Below are 23,105 nucleotides of genomic sequence, written 5' to 3'. Positions count from 1 at the left end.
GGCAACATCGAGCTGTGCTTGAAACCAGCAGTCTCAACCATCTGCTCACAGCAGCTCCACTGCTGCCACCCCTGCTATAAGAAACAGACAAGATGGCACATCTGATCCTCCCCCCTGTGGCTCCCAGAACAGGAGGGTGAAGAATCCCAGGAGGCACAGAGGTGAGGATGGGGTAGGGAGTAGGAGACAGGATTAATTGCTGGGAAAGGGGGAGTGAGCTTCAGCAGCAGGGGCTGCTGAAAGTAAATCTATCACTTTACTTAATAGATTCAGGAGAGATAAAAATATCAGACATTTGATCTCTTGAGGTTGGCAATGCTGTATGGCTTTTCAGTATGTGGAAAGGGAAGTGAAAGTATCAGAATGCTATTGCCCATTGAAGGTAGCAAAGAATCTAGGAGACTTTTTCCCTTTAACTTATTACTGTGTTTTTCAGGTTTTGGGTGGGTGTGGTGTCTCTTTACAGAACCTTACCTGTCACAAAATTAAGATTGTGTTAATACCAATTTAGCATAAGTTAATGTGTTCACAGGCAGTTGTACACAGTGTTATGCTCACTTTAATTATACCCATTTCTAAACTACTTGTTTATAAGTGCATTTATACTTGTGGCCGGATAAGGACCCAGTCAGGTATCTAGAGCATAGGCCAGTTGTCATACTTAAGTGTCAGCTTTTCTGTCAAATAGTTCATAAGATTGCCAGCTATAGAAAATTCCTTGTGGCTTACCCAGAAATCCTTGCCTATTTACCCATCAAAGGTCTTGTCTACACAAACAAGCTGGAGTGTAAATATACCCCACCCTAGCCTGACATGATGTCAGTATCGATGTGGACCCTGCTGCCGTCCACTAAAATTCCTAGCACACTTTGCTCTACCCTTCTTTGAAATGGGAATATGTCAAAGCACACTAGGGAACTTCTAGTGTGTAGCAGGCTACTACAGGGTAGAGTTACACCCCTGTTTACCATGAAATCAGTGTTTGTAAGTAACCTAGTTAATCAATGAGCATGAGTACTTCAACTCCTTAATAGTACAGAATAGAGTTCTACCTTTTCCCATGCTCTTAAGGGCAAATGAGCACCCTACTGCTTTCCAAAATATAAGTAGGTGGTTAGAAGAACGTGACTACAACGAACATGAAATGTACACTTAAAGCAACCTCTAAGTATCACTGAGGTCTAGGCCCTATGGAGATTAGCCTATATTCAAGCAGTCAGAGGAAAGCTTAACTTCTACATCTGCCTGTGCAACTTCACATCTTACACAATCCCGTATTACTGGATTTCAACCTTCATTTAAAGTGGATAATTGCTTACTTATCAGTATAATCCCTCTGCATCCAGAGCCAAAATGGAGCATTATCTGATCTAAGTTCTAGCTGAAATACTTGTACAATGTTGGAGGAAAGTTCAATATTAAAGTAGTGTGCAGAAGAGCTGTATTTCTGAAAATGCTTTGAAGTCGTTTGAAGAAACACCACTGTTTTTCTTTCCATGTACGCGAGTTAGGTATGCTTACAATATACCTAACTGTCAAGTTTTGTGTATTAGTTTAGCACCCCAAGAAATGGCTGTTTGTATTACCTCAATGTATCTTCCCATTGTGCTCAAAGACATCCCTCATGGCTCGTTATGCTACCATCAGGGTCATGAAAAGGCTCTACAGTTTCTTCTTGGTCATTAAGTCATGTTTATGTAGAAAGATGCTCTAGAGTGATACTGGAGTAACCTGGAAAAATGTAAGAAGGCATTGGTTATTTCAGAACATGTTCCATTAAAGGAAAATTGGTATTAATAGAAGGGAGATTATGTAGGTACAGCTGTAACCGTTCAGATTTGCCACTTGCCAGATAACATTACTGTTGTGGGCAGATGCAAATAAACCAACAGCTAAAGCACACTGTAATAACTTTCACTCAACTGTTTCTGCCACAGCTGGATGTCTGATAGCTCTATGGTAAGTAACAGGTTGGTAACTCCTGAAATACAGCCACTGCCTTAGCATCTCAGGAAAGGGTGGGCAGTGGTGGGGGATTATAATAAATTGTCAAAAAGGACTACTCTATAATGTGAGAGAGATGGGGAGCCATACCGGAGGTTACTCAATTAGGGCAAACTACAGAGAATGGGGCAGACAGTCCCCAAAGCTGATGGGTATTCTACTACACTACTGAGATTTTCTAAGGCAGCACAAAACAGCTTCTTTAATACCTTACTGGTTAACCAGAAAACACAGTTCCCTTTAGCAACCCAGCCACCCAAGTCACATATGATTAAGATTACTGAAAACTGTATTCATCATATAAATTTTTTTTTACCACTTCCAAAGGATTGGGCACGTTCATAGAATCTCAGGGTTGGAAGGGACCTCAGGAGGTCATCTAGTCCAACCCCCTGCTCAAAGCAGGACCAAACCCAACTAAATCATCCCAGCCAGGGCTTTGTCAAGCCTGACCTTAAAAACCTCTAAGGAAGGAGATTCCACCACCTCCCTAGGTAACCCATTCCAGTTCTTCACCACCCTACTAGTGAAAAAGTTTTTCCTAATATCCAACCTAAACCTCCCCCTCTGCAACTTGAGACCATTACTCCTTGTTCTGTCATCTTCTACCACTGAGAACAGTCTAGTTACCTCCCAAGTTGATGAATATTTCAAATCTTACCAAAATACACGCTTACAGCTAATTCACTAAACTAAATTTTATTTAAAAAAGAGTATTGGTTAAAAGATCATGAACATGAATAGTTTTGAGACCAGTTTCATAGTAGCAATGGTGAGCGTTGTAGTTGCAAAGAGTTATTTCACAATTAATCCATAGGCTATAGGCCAATGTTCATATCCAGGTGGGACTGGATATGTCTTATGACTCAAGTTTCCCCTGCATAAAGAATTAAACAGATCTGAGATGAAAGGATCAGGTCTCAAGAATCTTTTTATACAGTTTTCTAGCAGCCTTTTGACCATACAGGCCTGGGTGAACAATAGGCTTTTGAAAGTATCTTATTTCCTAAACATCACCAGTAATTACTATATATGGATTAAATTAAGGAAATTTAGCCATTAAGCAGTTTGTCACAAACTTTAAAGAGACAATGACATTAATTTCACTCAAGAGTCATCTAAATGTTAATATTCCCTTTTGATCGCTGAATCAATAGCTGTAGTAAGAAACAAACGGTTTGTTTATATGGCTAATATCTAACAAGACATAAGTAAACATACAATTAGTATCACCTCTAATTCACTAACAATACAGGTTTGCATTTCAAAGTTCTAGCCCATTTAACATAGAGTGGCCCCAATTACCATTTACATACTTTTCCAACATGTCTCTAAAGGTTGACTCTGGGTCAATTAGCCTGCGAGCTGCTTAACCCTTTTTGGCCATCTGTCACAATGTGGACTTGCTAAAGCAGAGTTGAAATCACTTACCAATCCCAACCAAAATGATGTATCAAGTACTAGGAAAGAAAAGATGAGCTCAAATTTCCCTAAGCAACTTGCTTAATCTCAGCCAACTGCAGGGTGATAATTTTACTCTATGGGAGAAAGATGAAGTCTTAGTGCTGACTTTCTATATGTGCAGGCAAATAATGGTGCTCCAATAGTAAAATCCCAGCTTGGTGTCATACTTTAAGACTTCTACAACTGCCTTAGAATAGAAGTAATCAAAATGAAGAAGGAAGCATACTTAGGATATGTCTATACTACCCGCCGAATCGGTGGGCAGTGATTGATCCAACGCGATAAATCGACCCCCGAGCACTCTCCTGTCAACTCCTGTACTCCAGCGCTGCGAGAGGCTCAGGCAGAGTCGACAGGGTAGTGGCAGCAGTCAACTTACCAGTGAAGACGCTGCGGTGAGTATATGTAAGTACATCGATTTCAGCTACGTTACTCACATAGCTGAAGTTGCGTAACTTAGATTGACACACTCCCCTGCCCCCAGTGTAGACCAAGCCTTAGACTATAAGTGCTTTTGAATGGAGACCATGTTTGTATGGCAACTCATACAGTGGGGTCGTGTCCATGATGTTTTGTCTACACTAAGGGATTGCAGCTATAGTTATACTGGTATGCTGTAGTGGTTCACCTTCCTAGGTCAAACATTGCTTATACCAACAATAGTGCTTTTGCCAGCACCATTTACATCAATTCCCTGGCCAAGAAAGCCATACTGCCAACATCACTACTTTGCTGGTAGAACTGTTTATACTACTGCTTACAGCAGCATAGCAAAGCCCATTTAAAACAAAAGACAATAGCCCAAACCAACAGTTCTCCAGAATAAGTTTTAAGTAGAGGTCAGGCCTGAGGTTCGAACATGCTACTGCAGTACTATTATTACTCAGTGTCAGATTTAATTCACCTTTGCAATAAGTCTCTTCAGGGATAAGGTCCTAAAGCATTCAGAAAAGGAGCAAAAGAAACTAGGAAAGCAAGGAGTAAATATTCCTAGTCTGTATGTGCCTCTCTTTGACAGTCTGATGTTAGGTGGATAGCCAGGTAGGTTTCAAACCAGCACTAGATCCACTCAGCCAATAGCTGCCAAAAAAAGTGAATTCAGATTTTTACATCTGTTTAGGTGCAGCAGCCATTGAGAGACAGGCCGTGAAACAGTACAGTATATCAGTTGCTGTACAATTCACATGAGAGGATTTTCAAAATGTAGAGGAAGGGGCTTCATCAGAACCAGCAAATCTGTTTGAACAAAGGGGATACTATTTATTGGCTATCCATCACGATGCTAACTGCATACAATTTACATAACTTAAATCTGTTCCTCAGAACAGCACCTTATAGTGGCTCCAGGCAGGGAAAACTACTTGCAGAACTCAACACATTCTTTGTAAAATAAGAACTCTGCTCTAGCATGTTAAAATTAGCTCTGATGTTGTATGAGATTACCAAAATTCAAGAGTAGGAACTGCTGTACTAAGTTATCCTTTTAATCCCCCTTCTCCCCCCCACACACACTGTAAAATGTTTTTAAAAATGGAAAACCATGGTAAATTAAACATCTTAATTTGAAGAATGGGGTATTTGGCTAATAATGCTAATCTCACAAATGTTTCCACTTTCTGAGGGCAGCTTTAGGAAGTCCAGAGGTGCAAGTGTTTATAAGGAAGGATTATTTAAGCAGGACAATTGCAATAAGGTTTGATGAAATTAGGATCCAAAGTACAGTAGCCTTATATGAGCAAGCATCTATAAAAACTTTATAGTGGGTGGAGTGGCTTTCCTCCTCCATTTAAAGCATACTTCCATTTCAATATTAACTAAACCTCAAGCATTGGCCTTCAAAAAAGTTAATTTTAAACATTTCCAATATTATCATTTTTAAATGGACAGTTTCAGCTAAAGCATTAGAAAATTATGCTTGTGACTAGAAATTAAATCAACAAGTCAACAGCCTAACCTGATTTGCAATGTTTTAATTCCAGGAGGGAAAATTGAGGTTTTACATACGGGATAATTCTGCATGTGCTTGTTTCTGTGATTAATATGTAGTCTTCATCTGGAGACAATGCATTTGCCATGTACAGGCCACTAAACAGAGTTCTGGCTGTTCTTGTGACAAGGTCATAGGCCAGCAAACATCCAAGATGGTTAGTTTCTATGACCTTAACCAAAACAAGTCATTAAAAAATGAAAGGACTTAGTAACTGAATCCTGATTTTTTTTTAAATATCTAGCTAGCACAAAATAGGCAGCAGTTTTTTAACAATTTAGTTAAAAAGCAGACCTTACACCTAGTACCACAATCTTAATATAAAAGACAAGTTTGCCACACTGTGAAGGAACAGACTGCTCTGTTCACTGTTTATTTCAGTGAATCTCCAGGGTTGTACACCTGGCTGATCACAGCCCTCAGGAAGTGAGAGGGAAGCCTCTCTGCTTCCTCTACAAGCTAGAGAAAAAAGTTTGGCAGTAAAGCCCTGAATCAGAACTCACTCTGAGGCATATCCTGCTTTGCTAAGCTGCTTGAAGCCTCTTCCTCAAGCCAGGCAAATCAGGAAACAGCATCATACCTGCTTGTCATGGCAAATAAAGATTTGACATTTCACTTCAAAATACCCCACATAATTTAAGCAAGCTTCCTTTACTAAATGATCTGCATGACAAATTTAGATTGTTTTAACTGTAAACTCCACAAGGCAGGGGCTGCTTTTATGTCTATCTCTGTGCTGCCAAGCCCTTTGTCAGCATTTAAATAAGGATGAGACTACACTATGCTATAGGACTGCAGCACTGATGATTTAAGGACTATTCAATTCCATCACTTGATTTCCAATCTCTAAAAGGAATCTTCAGATCATAAAAAGCTCTTTGGATTCTCTGCACCCTAATATTCTTCTGATTTAAATTGCCAGTCATTAAGTTCTCACATCCTTACAGCCAAGGAAGACTGGATAAGACTCTGTTGAAAGTTCATTAACATTACTTCTTTAAGTGGCCAGGGAGGAAGCTATAGAGCAATGCAGCATGTTCCCCACCTCTAGGGCTGAGCATATTGCATCTACAACTTGCATAGTTCAAACCAGCCACACAAGCAAGAGACCAAAACTGGAAATCAAAGCTGTTTCTTCTGGGTGGTAGTTCAGAGTACCACCAGCACCAAATGATGCTTTAAATATATTTAATTACCCCTACAAATGGCTAAGGAGATCATCTCACGTCATATCTGCAATGTCCCTATTTGCTACTTGAATTAGTGAAATAAATGGTCCTGTTACATGATATTTCTAGTCCATTCAAGAACCTAAAAGGAATTCCATCTACACTTGATTAACAAAAACACCCAATGATCAAATGCAATGGACAAAATCAAAGTCAGAAAGTGTACCTGATCTATCTTTTAAATTAAACTACCCACTTTCACTCATCCCATCAGTCAGCTTTCTGAAAGTGGAACTATCCTGAAACATGCAATATATGATAGAAAGTAAAAACATAATATTTGCAGTGTTGTATCCCAGTTGGTCCCAGGCTATTAGAGAGACAGGGTGAGAGAGGAATATCTTTTATTGGACCTACTTCTGTTGGGGAAAGAGAGAAGCGCTCAGAGGGTGTATCTACACTGCAAAGAAAAACTCACAGCACCACATTTCAGAGCCTGGATCAGTTGATTTGACCTTGCAGGGCTGGGGCTGCAGGGCTAAAAATAGCAGTGCATATGTTCCCACTTGCGCTGGAACCCGGGCTTCAAGACTCTCTCCCCTGGCTGGGTTTCCGAGCTGTGAGGAAACACTTCACAAAATTATCTCTCCGTACCTGACCTCTCAATACTCATCCTCAAAGGAAACCTGCACAACAACTTCAAAAAGTGAGCCTGGGAGTGTAAATTCATAACTTTGCTGGACACTAAAAATCATGGCATGGAATGCCAAATGTTATATAATTAATATCACAAAATGTTAGTTTTTAATTAAAAGAAACATGAAATTGTCTCCTCATTTAGCATCTTGGTCTCCCTCAAATAGTTCTTACTGAGTCATTTTAAGCACTACATGCCTATGAGTCATTAACATATTGGGCTAAAAACTGGGACCAAGCAACTATATTCATAAGGCTGATATTCTTAGAAATCAGATGTGTCTTCAATCATAATAGTACTGCTATTTTCTGAGAATTTTCTTTTAGGAGAGAAGCTCAATAGCTCCAGTATCACATTTTTCCAAACTTCCTCCAAAGGTCAGAGGGGCATTCTGGAGGTGAAAGATGGGTGTCTAAGAAACTGATCAGTTGCTGTCAGTGAGGATGCATCTCTGTGACCTTTCACATGGGTTTAGCACCAGTGGAGCTCCAATGATGCTAGCAATGTTGGAAGCACTAATGTAGCTCAGGAAAAAGTGTTTTATCAGTGCATCATTTAACTCTGCACTTACAGCAATGCTGGACAAACTGCGCAAAAAGTCAAAATATAGACAAGGCCTCAGCCTCTGCTGACATTTTAACAGTGCAGAAATTGTTTTAGTCCTCTGTACACTAATAGTTAAACAGTTTTCAGCACTGGTTCAAGGAGCAACCAATGTAAACAACAATTATTGTCTACTGTGGTTCAATTATTGGTGTACATAGGAATGGAGGTTGTCCGTAACTCTGAAATGTTTGGAATTGTGAACAAAGCACAGTTCGGGCTCCATATCCAATGCCGAAACTCCAGGCCAGGCTTCAGCAGCAGCTTCCTTCCCTGGGTCGGACTGAGTTTACAAGCTTGTCCTCCTCCCAGCCGGTGGGGGTGGGGTGGGGTGGGGTGCATGGGAGTGTGTAAACAGCGCATCCGTCTCTGGTGGGGGTAAGAGAGGAAGGGGTGAAAGTGGCGCAGACCCCAGTGATGCTCCTGCTCTGCTGACTCTGGCTACCTTGGGCTGGCAGCCCCAGTGTCTTCACCTTCTAGCTGCAGGTGGCTGCCCTGTGCATGGGGGTGAGGTAGGGACAGAGAGCCCAGATGTGCCTACCTTTAAGATGCAATACAAGCACAGTACAGTATTTGCTTTTTTGGGGGGAGGGGCGGGGGGGGTCTCTGCTACTGCCTGATTGGTTACTTCCAGTTTCACGTGGTCAATCCGTAACCCTGGTGTTCGCATCTTTGAGGTTCTACTGTAGTTCTCTACTTTCGAAATCCAGAACACTCTTGTCACCATATGGATTTCAAACAAACAACTAGAAATACTCCAGATTTGAACAACTCTGAAATTTCTGAAAGTTCAGATCCAAACTTCATGGCTCGCCATATTCTAAAAGTGGCCCAAATTAAAATCCCACCTCTGAATGCCCATGGCCTTTAGGGAGTAATGTCTAAACTGCAGCCCAACATTATATCTACGCTCCACTTCACCCCCCCAAAAAATCCCTGGTTATTAAGAATATAGGGCACATTGAAGCCAATGAATGTTCAATCAGGCCCAGGCCCAGTATCGCAAATATGATGTTGGTCTCTTAAGAATTAGAATTTCTTGCTCCTTTAGTTCATATACTTACAGCTAGGGCAAAAAGCAGGCTAAATCTAACTCCCTAAGTCAGCAGAGTGGTGTCACTTTTTTCACTGGAGAGCAGAAGGGTTCTCTCTCCTGTCCATGGATTGACTCTGTACAGACCAAAATAAAAATCTGCCACAATCAAGTAACCATCCTGATACATTTGTACTCCCTGAGGCCAGCCACACACAAGTTCATTGTCTGGAAATCCTGAGTAAAAAAGGAGAAGTTACAGAACCAGTGGGTTCAGAAACCAACGATGCAGTGGCACACAGATAGAAAAGCGTTAACGTGAGTATCACCTTCCTCAATAACTCAGATCCTTACAAGGATTCTCTGGTAGCCCCTCAAAGGTAACCTACAAAGGAAAAAAAAATTGTTCTGTGCCCTTTTTGCTTCTTTATAAAGACAGGCTGAAAAAAATTCTTTGTTTTGTCTGCCTCAATTTTATGGGCTTTGTCCCCCCACCATTTAAAAAAATGCAGGACTCCCTCATTTTTCCAGGAAGAGTTTATGGATGACTGAAGAATTGTTATAATTATAGTACCAGAAAGATCATGGCTGTGAAGCTGTGAAACTAACAAAAAATGATCTTTCATCAGACTGTTTAAAACTCTTTTTTGTTTTTGTTAATAGCTGTTTAATTCAAATCCCCAAGAAAATCTTGGAGAAAAATTGCCTTTGTTAAAGATTCAACTAATACTCCTCTTCAATTAAGGGGTACAAAGCCCTACAAGTCACATATAAGACTTCCAGCACATCCTTCAGCAAATAGGAAACACCAGATTGGACATTCTCGACGATTTCTAAAGTAAAAACACAAGCATCCCCTCTGAGGATCATTACCTTGTTGTGGTGGAGGGGCTTTCATGTTTTGACAAACCCCATGGCTATGTCGTCTGGAGCCTAGTGCTCCTGGTAGGGTCACCCTAAGCGAATAGGTCTGGGGGGAGGTTCCAGACTAAAAAAAAAAAAAGATCCACCGCAAGACTCTCATGAAAGCCCAAAAATGACCACGTGAACCTCCCCTGGACGAGGGATACTGGGACCTACCTGGGGAGTGGTGTCAGGTAAGCATTTGGTGGTTGGGCTACCCATATAACCTAGCCTGGCCCAGCCTGAAAAGGGGACTTGGACCCGTCTCGTGGGCTCACTACCTGCGAGGCGAAGGGTGAGGGTCGGGTGCGATGCCAGAATGTCAGGAGAGACGGACCATGACAAACTGGCCCTCCGCAATGGAAACTGACTTTAGGGATGTGGAATGTCACTTCGCTGGCAGGAAAGGAGCCAGAGTTGGTGGAAATGTACCGACTAGATACAGTCGGCTTCACGTCCACACATAGCATTGGCTGTCTGTGGAAACAAACTTCTCTATGGAGGGTGGTCTCTCCTACTCAGAAGTGGCCCTGTGTGAGAGGCCCCGGACAGGTGTACGGGTACTCACACGTCCCTGACTGGGTGATGTGCAGTTGGAGTTTGTCCCAATTGAGGAGAGGGTCACCTTGATGAGACTTTGGGTATCAGAGAGGAAAACCCTGACAGTTGTTTGTGCCTATGCACCTAACAGTAGTTCAGAGTCCTCAGCCTATCTGGAGACAGCGGGATTGGTGCTCAATAGAGTGCCCCCTACAGACTCTGTAGTTCTACTGAGAGACTTCAATGCTGATGTGGGAAACGATGAAGATACTTGGAGGGGAGTGATCAGGAGGGCCTCTCTGATCTGGACCTGAGAGGTGAATTGTTATTGGACTTCTGTGCTAGTCATGAATTGTCCATAACAAATACCATGTTCGAACACAAGGTTGCTCATAAATGTACTTGGTACCAGAACACCTTAGGCTGAAGACTGATGATCGAATTTATAGTCATCTTGTCAGACCTAAGGCTGTATGTTCTGGACACTAAGGTGAAGAGAGGGGCAGAGCTGGCAACCAATCACCACTTGGTGGTGAGTTGGATCCGATGCATGGGATGCTGGCCTGGTAGACACGGGCGGTCCAAACAATCAGTGAGAGTCACCTGGGAACATCTCGTGGAGGACCCTGTGCAGAAAGACTTCTTCCGAAGGTGGGGATTGAACTTCTCCTGCATTCCAGGTGAGGTCTTGGACATTGAGTCCAAGTGGACCATGTTCAGGGTCTCAATCGTTGAGGCAGCCATGAAAAGCTGTGGCCTGAAGGTGGTTGGTGCTCATCATGGTGGCAACCCTAGGACCTGCTGGTGGACTCCAGTGATAAGGGAAACTGTCAAGTCAAAGAAGGAGGCCTCCGAGCAATGCTTGCAAACTGGACTCCTGATATGGCTGAGAGGTACTGGCTGGCTGAGAAGGTGTTCTGGCAAACCATTCGTTGCCTTAGGAGGGGTCAGCGGGACGTTGCCCAGGCTGTACTCAGCAAAGGTGGTGAAACACTGACCTCAACTGAGAAGATCTTACAGAGGTGGAAGGAGCAATGAGGATACCAGACTTGTCTCTGCCAAGTTGTCGCAATCAAAATGACCTTGGCCATGTCCTGCTTGATCTTGTTGAGAAAAGAACAATGACACTGGTGGGTCAGTGTAAAGAAGGACCTTTGTTCATGAAATGAGGAAGGCATCTACTGGTGACTGAAGATCAAACCTCTTGAGCAAAACTCTTGCACCATGCATTGGCTGCGATGGCAAAAAGGTCCACTTCTAGAAATCCCCAGATTAGAAATATGTTGTTGAGGACTCATGAATACAACTGTCACTTGGAATGCTGGGAGAAGTGTCTTATGAGGTCATCAGCTATAGTGTTTAGTGCACCCGGAAGCTGAGAAGCTGAGATGACCATCTGGTTGGCTGTGCACCAGTCCAGAACCCAAACTGTTTGTTGAGCCTGGGCTTGTAATAAGATTCTGTAGATTCGTAAGTCTGAACACAGGTAGCTAAGCTCTGGTTTACACGGGCTCTAGAGCAACTCTTATGAAATCTATCCATTGAACCAGGATCAAAACAGACTTCGAGATTGATCTGGAGGCCTAAATTGTAAAACAAGGACATTGTCATTTGTACAACCAATAGAACCTCTTCAGTAGCCAGTCATCGAGATAGGGGAAAACAGTTATGCCTAGATGACGCAGATGAGCAGCTACAACTGCCATGACCTTTGAGAATATTCTTGGGGCAGAGGAAGGGCCGAAAGGGAGCACTCAGTATTGGAAGTGGTTGTGGTTGACTGTGAATCGAAGGAACCTCTTGTGAGAGGGGTGAATCATAATGTGGAAGGCTGAGAGTTGCAAACAATCCCCAGAATCTAGAGGGGAAATTATAGCTGCAAGTGTCACTATCCTGAATGGTTTAATGTAGTTACTGAGACATCCGAGATCTAATATTGGCTCCATCCTGTTTTATTTGGGGGACAAGAAAGTACTTGGAATAGAACCCTTTTTCCCCTGAGTTGAAGCAGAACTGGTTATACTGCCCCTAAATATAGGGAGGGTCCTCTATACTAGTCTGTACCTTCCTAGGAAAACCAGACAGCTGGAGCCAAGATTCTCATTGCATCATGATTGCAGTGAATATGAATCAGACTGCAAAGTCGGCTGCATCCAAGGAGGCCTGTAAAGATGTCTTTGTTAACATCTGACCCTCATTTATGATGGTCTTAAATTGTTCATGATGTTCCTTTGGCAAATATTCACTAAAGGTGTTAAACTTGTTATAGTTTAGATAGTCATATTTTGACATGAGTGCTTGATGGTTTGCTATTCTAAATTGTAATGTTGCAGAGGAATAGCTTTTGCAACCAAAAATATCAAAAGGACTTCTGGGTTTTTGCTTGGTGGGTTAATCTTTGTGTTATGCTGCCTCCCGGGTTCATTAACTATATCCACAACCAAGTAATTCGGTGATGGATGTGAAAATAAAAATTCCAAATCCTTGGCTGGGACACAGTATTTATTGTCAGCATGTTTGCAAGTTGTGGGTGCCGTAGCCAGAGTTTGCCAGATGGTCCTGTCTGGCTCTAAAAGAGCCTCATTAACTGGTAGTGCCATATATGTTGAAGCTGAGGTGTGTAAAATGTCTAGGAGTTTATGACAGGACACCTTGTCTTCCTCAAGAGGAATCTGAAGTGTAACCACGATTCACTTCATCGGTTCCTGGAATTGCCTGAAGTCATCTGCCATGGAAGATGGTGGAGTCATTACAGTCTCATCTGGCAATGATGATGGTGTTACTTCCTTGTCAGCCTTTGCCTCTCGTTCTTCAAAGGTCTCCTCTACCAGTTCTGGCTGGAGAAGAGGGAGTGAAGGTACAGGAGAGCAAGAATGTCTATGCTCCCTGTGGGCAGAACTCTGAACCCTCAGAAATTGTTGGTGGTATAGGGTCCCTGGAGGTAGCCCCTGTTGGTCACCCCACCTGGTCAGAGGTCGAGGTTGCCTGTCCTCCCTTCTCTACGCATGTAGAGGACAATAACATTCCATTGAATACACAGAAGATCCATGAACAAAGAGTTGTGAGTCAGAATTTCCTTCATTACAGGCCATGGAAGGTGATAAGTGCTTTCCCCGGATGGTAGGAGTCGGGGAATCAGGGTGTCTCGATGAGAAAAGTGCGATCACTGACCTAGAGGATCTCAGTACTGAAAGATGTGTGGAACCAGACAGCAGAGGAGACTCTGTTTTGTTGGGTACAAAGAGGTCTTTTGAGTACCAGAACTCCTGAGATACCAGCAGAACGATGTTGGTTGACATTGATACTGATATAGATACCTGGCTAGTATGCACTATGAGGTGGACCTGTGCAGGCATAGACTCAAATGTAGCAGTCCAGGATGCCAAAGTAAGTACCCAGGGCACTGAGAAGCCAGATAGTGCTGACCACTTCATTATAAAACGTCTGCTAATACAGCTGTGACCACCTGAAGCAGAGGAGGTCTTTGGTACCAGCTCTTTTTTTTGGAAGAGGCATGGCTCTTAGAAGCCACCTTAAACACCCCCAAGATACCAGATGCTTTTGGGGAGCCTCATTAATACTGCCTTTGGGGCCTGAGGTCTCCAGTGACCAAGACCTCTTTGAAGGCGATCCAATGGTTATGCTCCTCTTGACAGTACTACCAGCTTTAAATTTGAGGCTGCCAGTACCATAGGCATGGGTGTAAATGTCTCGACTCCCAAGGCTTTCATTGATTGGGACCTCGAGGGTAGCGATCATCTTGTCCTTTGCTGCTCTTGGTGACTGGGACCTGACAGCAGATGGAGTAACAGCAGTTTTACCCACTGAAGCTCTTAGTGACTGAGATCCAGAGGTGGACAGGCACTATATACACAGTGGTTCTCATAACTCTAGTCAGAAGCCAGTATCAGGGTTTGCTCCAACAAGAGGAGCTTGAATTTTATTGCCCTGTTCTTATGGGGTGTGTTTTTAAATGAACAGCAGATTTTACTCTTTGAGGGCATATGGGTATCCCCGAAACATTAAGGCACTGAGCATCCCCGTCGCTAAGTGGGGAGGATTCCTGGCAGGAAGAACAATGTTTAAAGCAGTGGTTCTCAACCCACAGCCCAATCAGCACACAACTGCGGCCCATGTGGTACTGGACCACAGGGCCATACAGGTAGTACTGGATGCAGCCCACAATGGTAAAGAGGCTAAGAACCACCAGTTTAAAGCCTGGGAATCCCAGCATACACCAGTAATGAGTCCAAAATAACCCCTGAAATGGGGGAAGAACACAGACAAAGGGGAAAGAACTAACTAAACTACTATCTAACTAAGCCCAGTCAAGTGGGCATGCTCATTGCTCCAGCTCAGGCCAGAGGCGGTTGAGAAGGAACTGAGGGTAGTTCATCAGCACATCCTTATATATCCTCAGTACAGAGCATGAGATGTGTAGGGCGCGTGCACAGGCTGTACGGAGGCATATGCACACCTGAAGTGGGGCACCCATAAGAACATTACTCCCCGAAGAAGAATCGAGGTTTTTAAAGCTGTGATTGTTTTATTTACCACCAGGACAAAGCCAAAAGAGCATTAAAACTACAGGAGAGGGAAGATTTTGCTCCCTTTACAGGCTGAATAATTTATAGTTACTTTTGCTCTGTTCTTAAAAAATAAAAGAAAGAGGAAAAATATCATATTAGAACTTGTTCTACTTCAAGTCCCATGACAATTTCTTTTCACTCCAAAAACATCTGTGGGGGATATGCAATGTATTTGTTTATTATATCACAGTGCTGGAAAAATGCTATCAATGATCTAGCTAAACCACACCTTGGGAAAAAAGCAGGTACATTCTGCAACCTTTTAGATTGGTCTACTCTACAGTTACAGTTGTGTCAGGGCACTGTGATAGTCCAAGGCATGTTTCAGGGACATGACTAAAGTCCTATATACACTGCAAAATGGAATGTGCTTTAACTATATCATGGATCAACCATGTTGGAAACGTTCCTCTGCCATGCCTGTAGTTGTACAGATTTGCAGTAAAGTTGACAGGATGATTTGATTATATGCTCCTTGCACTGCCACCTTGGCCTTGTCCTCTCTAGAAAAATGTGTACCTGTTATCCAGCGATACTGCAAGCACTAATGTTTACAAGGTTCAGGAAGTTTTACCACCATGTCCTCTCTGACATGATGGCCAGGAGACTGGTAAAAATGCTGAGCCCTAACTACTCCAAGTGAGCACTTTCACTAGGGCTGATAACAATTACAAAAACTCCTAGCACCTACTCACCCTGGGAGTGTGCAAGCCCATGGAAAAATGTTGTCAGCTGATGGACAGTTTTGCAAGATACCAGCTGTCAAATTTAGATTTTAAAGCTTAAGGGAATGATAGAGAATTCACAGCATACAGGAAGCACCTGTTTGTCCAAAGTACTTGAGACACTTAACTTAATTTTTCTTGGGAAAGTAAGTCTGAACTTTGCTACTCTCAAATATATAGGCATTCAGCTCCCTCCCAGGCATGCTGGAAGTAACTAGAATACATAGTGCTTTGCATACCAAAGTTCATATTTCCAAAGATAAATATTAGACTTGCAGTGTGATTTCCTATCACCCTGTGTATTATGCTGATTTGCTCTATTTCAGTTAATGCAAAGACTGTAAGTGGATTTGCAGTAGATTTTTCTTAACAGTATATTTTGTGGTTTACAATTTACTACAAGTATTCATCACCATAGCATCTGGGTCCAGTCTCAGTTAAAACAGTATTTCTCTATATCAGGGAACATTCCCAAATTTATTCCAACCTTCACCATCCTCTATAAACTCGACATTCTGCACCCCTCTCCCTTACCCCATAAACTCCCCCTCCCAAAAAAAACCAACCCAAAATAGGAGAACACCAGCTAAGTCAGACCCATGATAGGGGAGTGCAAACAGCCACAATTAGTTGAAGTCTGACCAAAGATACACGTCATACTGCACCATAAAAGAAGCAAAATTCAGCAAGACATACCACTGGAGGGAGTTAATTCCAAAGCTGAAAATGCGCTCCTGAAAAGTTGCCATGCATTTCACACTGGGCACTGACAAGCAGGAGTGCTCCAGCTGATTTGCAGCTACCACCCTGGAACACAGTGAGAGAAGAGATCTTGGAGATAAAAGGGCCGAGGCTATTCAGGGGCTAAATGGAAAATCAATTTAATCAAAACTCAATTGTGCCGGAAATAAACAGTTAGTACAGAACACAGAGCACTGGTGTAATGTGCGCTCATCATTCTACCCTACCTAAAAGAAAAGCAGCCACATAATGCCACATTTGAAGTTTCTGAGGTCTTCAAAAATAGTCCCTTGCAGAGCACAGTGCAGTAACCTACTTAATCTTCGCAGTCCTGGAAACAGGAGGGTGCAAGCCACCAACTCCCCACCCCTCATCCCATAAATTCCTCAAGTCCTTCTTTCGGGCAGCTAAACATTATTAAAAAGTCATCGCTGTCTGCAATTACATGAGAAATTTAGAAGCACAGATAAATCCAGTAAACCCCCAAAAAATGTGAGCAATTTTGACAGTGGACATATTCCCTCAATAGAAAGTGGAGTCACAGCACCTGTTAATTCCTTTAGAGCTTCTGCTTTGCCTAAAAACCATCACCTGTCTTTCCTGGACTGAGCCTAAACCAGCTAAACTTTCATCCAGGTTCCTACCTCAACCAGACTGTGAAAGCAGGAAAACAGCTGGGTGAAAAAGCTTGATGAAAAAGATGTAGAGCCGATTTAATAAAAGCATGGTCCATAAAGTCTCCCATTCATCTATAATGTCCCTGTACACACCATTCTGCTGCTTCACAGCTACCACAGAGACACAGTGGATTATGTAAACATGTAAGTAGAAGTTTTGTATTACAGTGCAGAATTTTGCAAAGTTACTTTATATCCTCAAAGGGTTTAAAAATTATTATTGAACAATTGTGCAATGAAATTTTTAAAAAAAGCCCACGACTTACTCGTCCCTCTCTAGTTCCATGTTCAAATGTGAAACAACAGTATGGTGTATGCTGGATTTGACAGCTAAGTGAGAGACCTGAAATGGAAAAAATTAAAGGTAGTTTCATAACTAGTTCTGTGCTGACTGTCCGTGTTATCCTCACTTTTTGGAGAATTTACATAAAAACACTTAGCTTAATTTTTGTAAAATATTTGCAGATCACCTTTAATGGGTACCCTATTTGCCATCTTATCATAAAATGATCTTTTGAGACAGTTTCCATATAGACTGCCAGCTTTGTTTAAAATTCAGTAGTAGATATATTGGCTGTACCCTCCTTGGAGCAGAAAAAATGTTGCCCTCTCAGGCAACAATAAATCATCATGAAATATTTTCAAATTTAAGAAAGGTAATTTATAAATACACAATAGCAGTTGGGAGAGCAAATGGTTGTTTTATTATTCTTGGATTGTTGATCCTGCAGACCAGTCATTACTACAGCCCTATTTTCTGCCTTTAAATTTCATTCATCAAGTTGACTTTTTTAATACTTAGACCAACTGGACATATCCATTATTTAACTCTTGTGTAGATTATCTACTTACCTTCATCATCAACAGTAAAAGATTAAGGACCTTTCACATATCCTTGGAAGATTCTTCACCCTTTGTGAAGTTTCTTATTTACTTGCAAAGATCCAACCAGGACCGGAAATGGTTTTTCAAATCTGTACCAAATGAACAATAAACGAGGCTTAACCACACTGGAAGATATCAGACTGTGAATTGATTTTAAGTAGCAATTGACATGAAAAAGACAGTAATAATGTTTATATATTTTCTTCCCAAGATATAAGTAGCAAGATATTTTCATTCAAAAGAAATTCTCTAAAATATCTTTGTAACCAGGTTAACACACCACTCTGGCACCTCCTGCTGATTGGCCTTGGGAATTAGCTCTGCATGGTAGTGTGCCCTCTTTGGTTGTTGCCTCACCTGCTCTAGGACCCACGTCTCTCCAAGGACCGCAGCATCCTCTTCAGTGATACAGCCCTCCGTCCGTGCCACACACTGCTCCCCCCTTCGGGGGGTCCTACAGTCCGCTGTTCAGACACTTCCCTTAGTGGCTACTGCAGTGTATTGTCTGACCACTTCCTCATGGCCCCAACATCCTCTTTGCCCTTGCCTCAGGGCCTTAGCCTGCAAACCCCAGCAGCCAGCCAGGAGCTGTCTCTTGCTCTCCCGGGCCTGTTAGCAGCACTGCTCTGTTCAGGGTGCTGGCAGTTCTCAGCTCTCCAGAGACACAGTCCTTCCTCCCTGGGCTCCCAGCAGAGAACTTAACTCCTCTGCCCTGCAGCTCCCTTTTTATATGGCCCTGCTTGGCTGCTCTCTTCAGCCCTTCTCTGATTGGCTGCCTCCAGCACAGCCTCCCTAGGGCTGCTTTTAACCCCTTTTCTGCCAGTGAGGGGCAGCCGCCCCATCACAGTCATCTTGAAACAAACTCACTCACTGTCATGTGTTTTTCATAATTTCCATTCTAATCATGTTTGTTAAAAATAATTGTCTACCTCTCTTTATATTCTAATTTTCTATAATCATGCAGCAGATCTCAGAGATTTGAGATAATCACAGTCCTTTTAACATTGCATTAGACAACCCTAAGAGAAGTTTGTGACTGTGCTGTGGCACTAAGCAGAAGAATTAGACTGTAAGAATGGAAAAAAGTTCTCTTTAAAAATAAAGCCTTCAGATATGTATGATGCTATTACAAAGCAGACTGCTGTTTAAATAGTCATTTTTTTTTCAATTTGAAATTCCCTCTTTATTTGAATATCTTATAATTTACCCCTCCCCACCCTCTCACCCCCGCAAAAAATGCAACTGGCATCATTGCCTGCAGCTGTCCCATCTTAACCTCCACGCTTGCCAAAGCTCCACTATTCCCCGGCACACATGAGGGAGATTTTAAGTCAGGCTGCATGAACAGCTGTGCAGGAGAGGAGCTGCCTGGACAGCATTTGAAAAATCCATCCTCCAAAATACCATTGTTGAAAATATTTCATCAATGAATTTTATGTTGCTTAGTTAACAACACCAATTGATATTAGTCATGTTTAGAGAGAGGCAACAAATGGGAATAAAGAGTATTTCATTAATAAATTCATATTGCTGTGAAATTTAGGAATGCTTGCTGTGGAGTACGCAGAGCCCAGATTAAAAGATACCCTACGTGCAGCTATTTGGGGCCTTCTCCTGAAGTATTTGTGTGGGCAAAACTTTCATTGGCTTTGATGGGAATTTTGATGGGAGTTTTATCCAAGTAGGGAGTCCAGGATCAGGTCCTCAGTCATTAGCCTCACTGTCACCAGCTCTCAACCTATTAAAACATTAATACTGTACTGGTTAATACTATATTGATTTAAATACACTTTTTAGCAATGTTTCTCTTCTCTAATTTCAGTTGAGAAACACGTGTGGCACATTTTCTTGTGCATGAGATCAACTAACGTGCTTTATTTGCTGCTACAACATGAATATAGAAAATGAATTGATGAGAAGGTTACTCACCTTGTGCAGTAACAGAGGTTCTTCGAGGTGGTTGTCCCTGTGGGTGCTCTGCTTTAGGTGTCTTGGTGCCCTGCGCTTCTAATTGGAGATTTGTAGTAGCAGTGCCCCAGCTGGCTGCACACGCAGGGCAGCCACCTCGCGCCACTCCGTGCGTGCAGCCAACCATCCGCCAGTTCCTTCTGTACCCCAGAGGACTGACATGAAACTCTGAAGTAGAGGAGAGGAGGGAGGGTAGTGGAGCACCCACTGGGACAACCATCTCGAAGAACCTCAGTTACTGCACCAGGTGAATAACCTTCTCTTCTTCTTCAAGGAGTGTCCCTATGGGTGCTCCGCTTTAGGTGGCTGTAGAGCAGTGCCCCTCAGTGGAGAGGAGGGGCTTCAGAGTTGATTTATGTACAGTGGAGAGCACCGAGAGTCCAAAGTGAGCATCTGCAGCTGACTGCTGTTCTAGGTCATAGTGTTGGGAGAAAGTATGGGGTGATGCCCAGGTAGCTGCTTTACAATTATCAGTGATGGGTACATCTTTGAGAAAGGCTATTGATGTGGACATAGCTCTAGTGGAGTGTGTGCAAAGTCTGGAAGGAGCTTGCACATTGTATTTTTGTTAACATAATTGAATACAGTTAGAGATCCATTTAGAAAGTCTCTGTTTGGAAATGGTTTGACCTTGTGACCCTTCTGTTGTGGATATGAATAGTCTGGATGATTTTCTGAATGTTTTTGTTCTCTCTATATCGAATGCCGGCGCTCTGCGGACGTCCAGCGTGTGTAGGGACACCTCCCTGTTGTCAGCATGTGGCTTGGGGAAGAATACAGGTAAGTAAATAGGTTGGTTGAGATGGAGGGGGAGGCGACCTTGGGTATGAATTTAGGATGTAGTCGTAGGACTACTTTGTCCTTGAGGAATATGGTATAAAGGTGGGTGTACCATTAGAACACCCAACTCTCTCAACCTTCTTGCTGATGTGATCGCTACTAAAAAGGTGACTTTCATGGATAAGTGCAAGTACGAGCAGGTCGCTAGTAGTTCAAAGGGTTTGCCCATGAGGGCACGGAGAACAAGGATGAGGTCCCACATAGGGGTCAAGTCCCTTAGCGTGGGATAAGTGTGCTCTATACCCTTGAGAAAGTGCTTGGTCAGTGGATGAGTGGACAGTGAATCTGTCCACCTTAGCATGGAAGGTGGTGATAGCTGATAAGTGCACTGTGAGTGAACTAGTGGAAAGGTCCGATTTTTTGAATGTCAATATGTAATCGAGGATTGTACATAGGGGGCCGATTGTGGAGTAATTTGCTTGTCCCGGCACCAGATGGAGAATCGTTTCCACTTGTGCACATATTTTTTTGCACATATTTATTAGTTTGCACAAGTCCAGAATGGGCCTCCATCCGCCTGCTTTCTTTTGAGTAAGAAAGTAATGTGAATAAAATCCCCGGCCCCTGTGCTGAGCTGGTATGGGTTCCACAGATCCTAATTGCAGGAGATGGTTTATTTCCTGCTGTAGCAGGTGCTCGTGAAATGGGTCCCTGAAGAGGGATGGGGAAGAGGGTGAGTAGGTGGAATAGAGACAAAGGGGATGGAATAGCCTGTCTGTATAATTTCCAGAACCCACTTGTCTGAGGTGATAGTTCTCCAGACTGGGTAAAAAGTTGTAAGGCAGTCCCTAAATGGGCTGGAAATTAAAAGTGACTCTGGAATTGGAGAACGTGGGCTCTTGTGTCCTCGACCAACACTTCAAAATGTTTGCCCGGAAGTGTATGGTTGAGATGTAGATGACTGCTCTTGCATTTGTCAGCATCTCGTCTGGCTCTGCTTGTGGTGTTGGTCATAATTTCATTGAGGCTGGCTGTATGGGGCAGTCCGGAATCGTTGTTTCTTTTTGTTCGCGGGGAGGTATATTCCTAGTGTCTTTAATGTTGCACAGGAGTCCTTCAAGGTGTGTAAGGATACATCCGTGCTCTCTGCGAACAATTTTTGGCCTTCGAAAGGTAAGTCCTCTACGGTAGCCTGAACTTCCCTGGGGAAGCCAGTGAGATAGAGCCAGGAAGTCCTCCGCATGACGACGGATGTGGTGATTGATTGGGCTGAAATAAGAGGAATATCTAGAGTTGTTAAGGGCGCTGCTGTCATTCTGACTGAACGGGGGGATGGTTGGCTGCACACCTGGCGTAACTGCTTGGAGCGGGGGAGGCGGCTGCCACACGTGTGCAGCCAACCGGGGCACTGCTACTACAAATCTCTGATTAGAGACACAGGGCGCCAAGATACCTAAAGTGGAGCACCCACAGGGACACTCCTCAAAGAAGAAAGTACAGTTACTTCACAGCAAACATACACATTACTGAACTTAAAAGTAAAAATAAATGAGCACCTCCATGAATGGCTCTGGATCAATAGGCAACGGCAAAAGGTAAATACCAATAACGTTTGCAGTGACAGCAAGAAAGTTACCTCTGCCAATTGAGTTAAAGAGTTCTCCTTTGTTATTTACATACAGAATCATGATACTAACGCAATATTAAAACCAGATAATTTTAAATACTCCAATCCCTTCTTGTTTTTGCTGTGTTTACTTTTTCCATTTTGTTATCAATTTGGACAGTGACAAAATCTCAATGTTGCAATGTTTAGAGTTACAACCATTACCAAAGAAAGTGTTTATTTTGTTAAAAACTACCCTTACTATTGGAATTTTAAAGAAAACAATCCATGCAAACATTTCTTCTGGTCTCATGTTTCGTAAAATTATGTTCTTCCAAAACCTAAATTTTGGGCCACCTTTGAATTGAGCATGTCCCTTACAAATTCAAAGCACCCTTAATCCAAGTGCTGGTGCTAGAAAATAATGTACCGAATTAAGCCTTTTTGTAACAAGGTTCTTAGGAGACAAGGAATTTTTCTTTTGATTTATAAGTAATTAAATAGCAGTTAGCTTTTAAGTAGCGTTTTTCATCATTAGATCTCACAGTGCTTTACACTTCACCTCCCTGTTCCTTGTTACCTCCATGTTACAGATAGGAAAACTAAGGAACAGGAAGGTGAAGTGACTTGCCCAGTGTCACCCAGGATGACAATAGCAGAGGTGGGAACAGAACCTAAATCTCCAGAATCCGAATCCAATACTCTGTCTACTAAGCCAGTGTGAGTGCTTATAT

General features: G+C 42.7%; 1 pseudogene; it reads right to left on the bottom strand.

The window, feature by feature from the left end:
* Positions 1–1,554: 1,554 nt before the first annotated feature.
* On the bottom strand, positions 1,555–22,453 carry LOC123378229 (annotated as a pseudogene).
* Positions 22,454–23,105: the final 652 nt, after the last annotated feature.

Source organism: Mauremys mutica, chromosome 1 (assembly GCF_020497125.1).
Source record: "Mauremys mutica isolate MM-2020 ecotype Southern chromosome 1, ASM2049712v1, whole genome shotgun sequence".
Classification (NCBI taxonomy): Eukaryota; Metazoa; Chordata; order Testudines; family Geoemydidae; genus Mauremys; species Mauremys mutica.
Note: the sequence above shows the minus strand (reverse complement) of the source record. Positions and strands in the feature narration are given on the sequence as shown.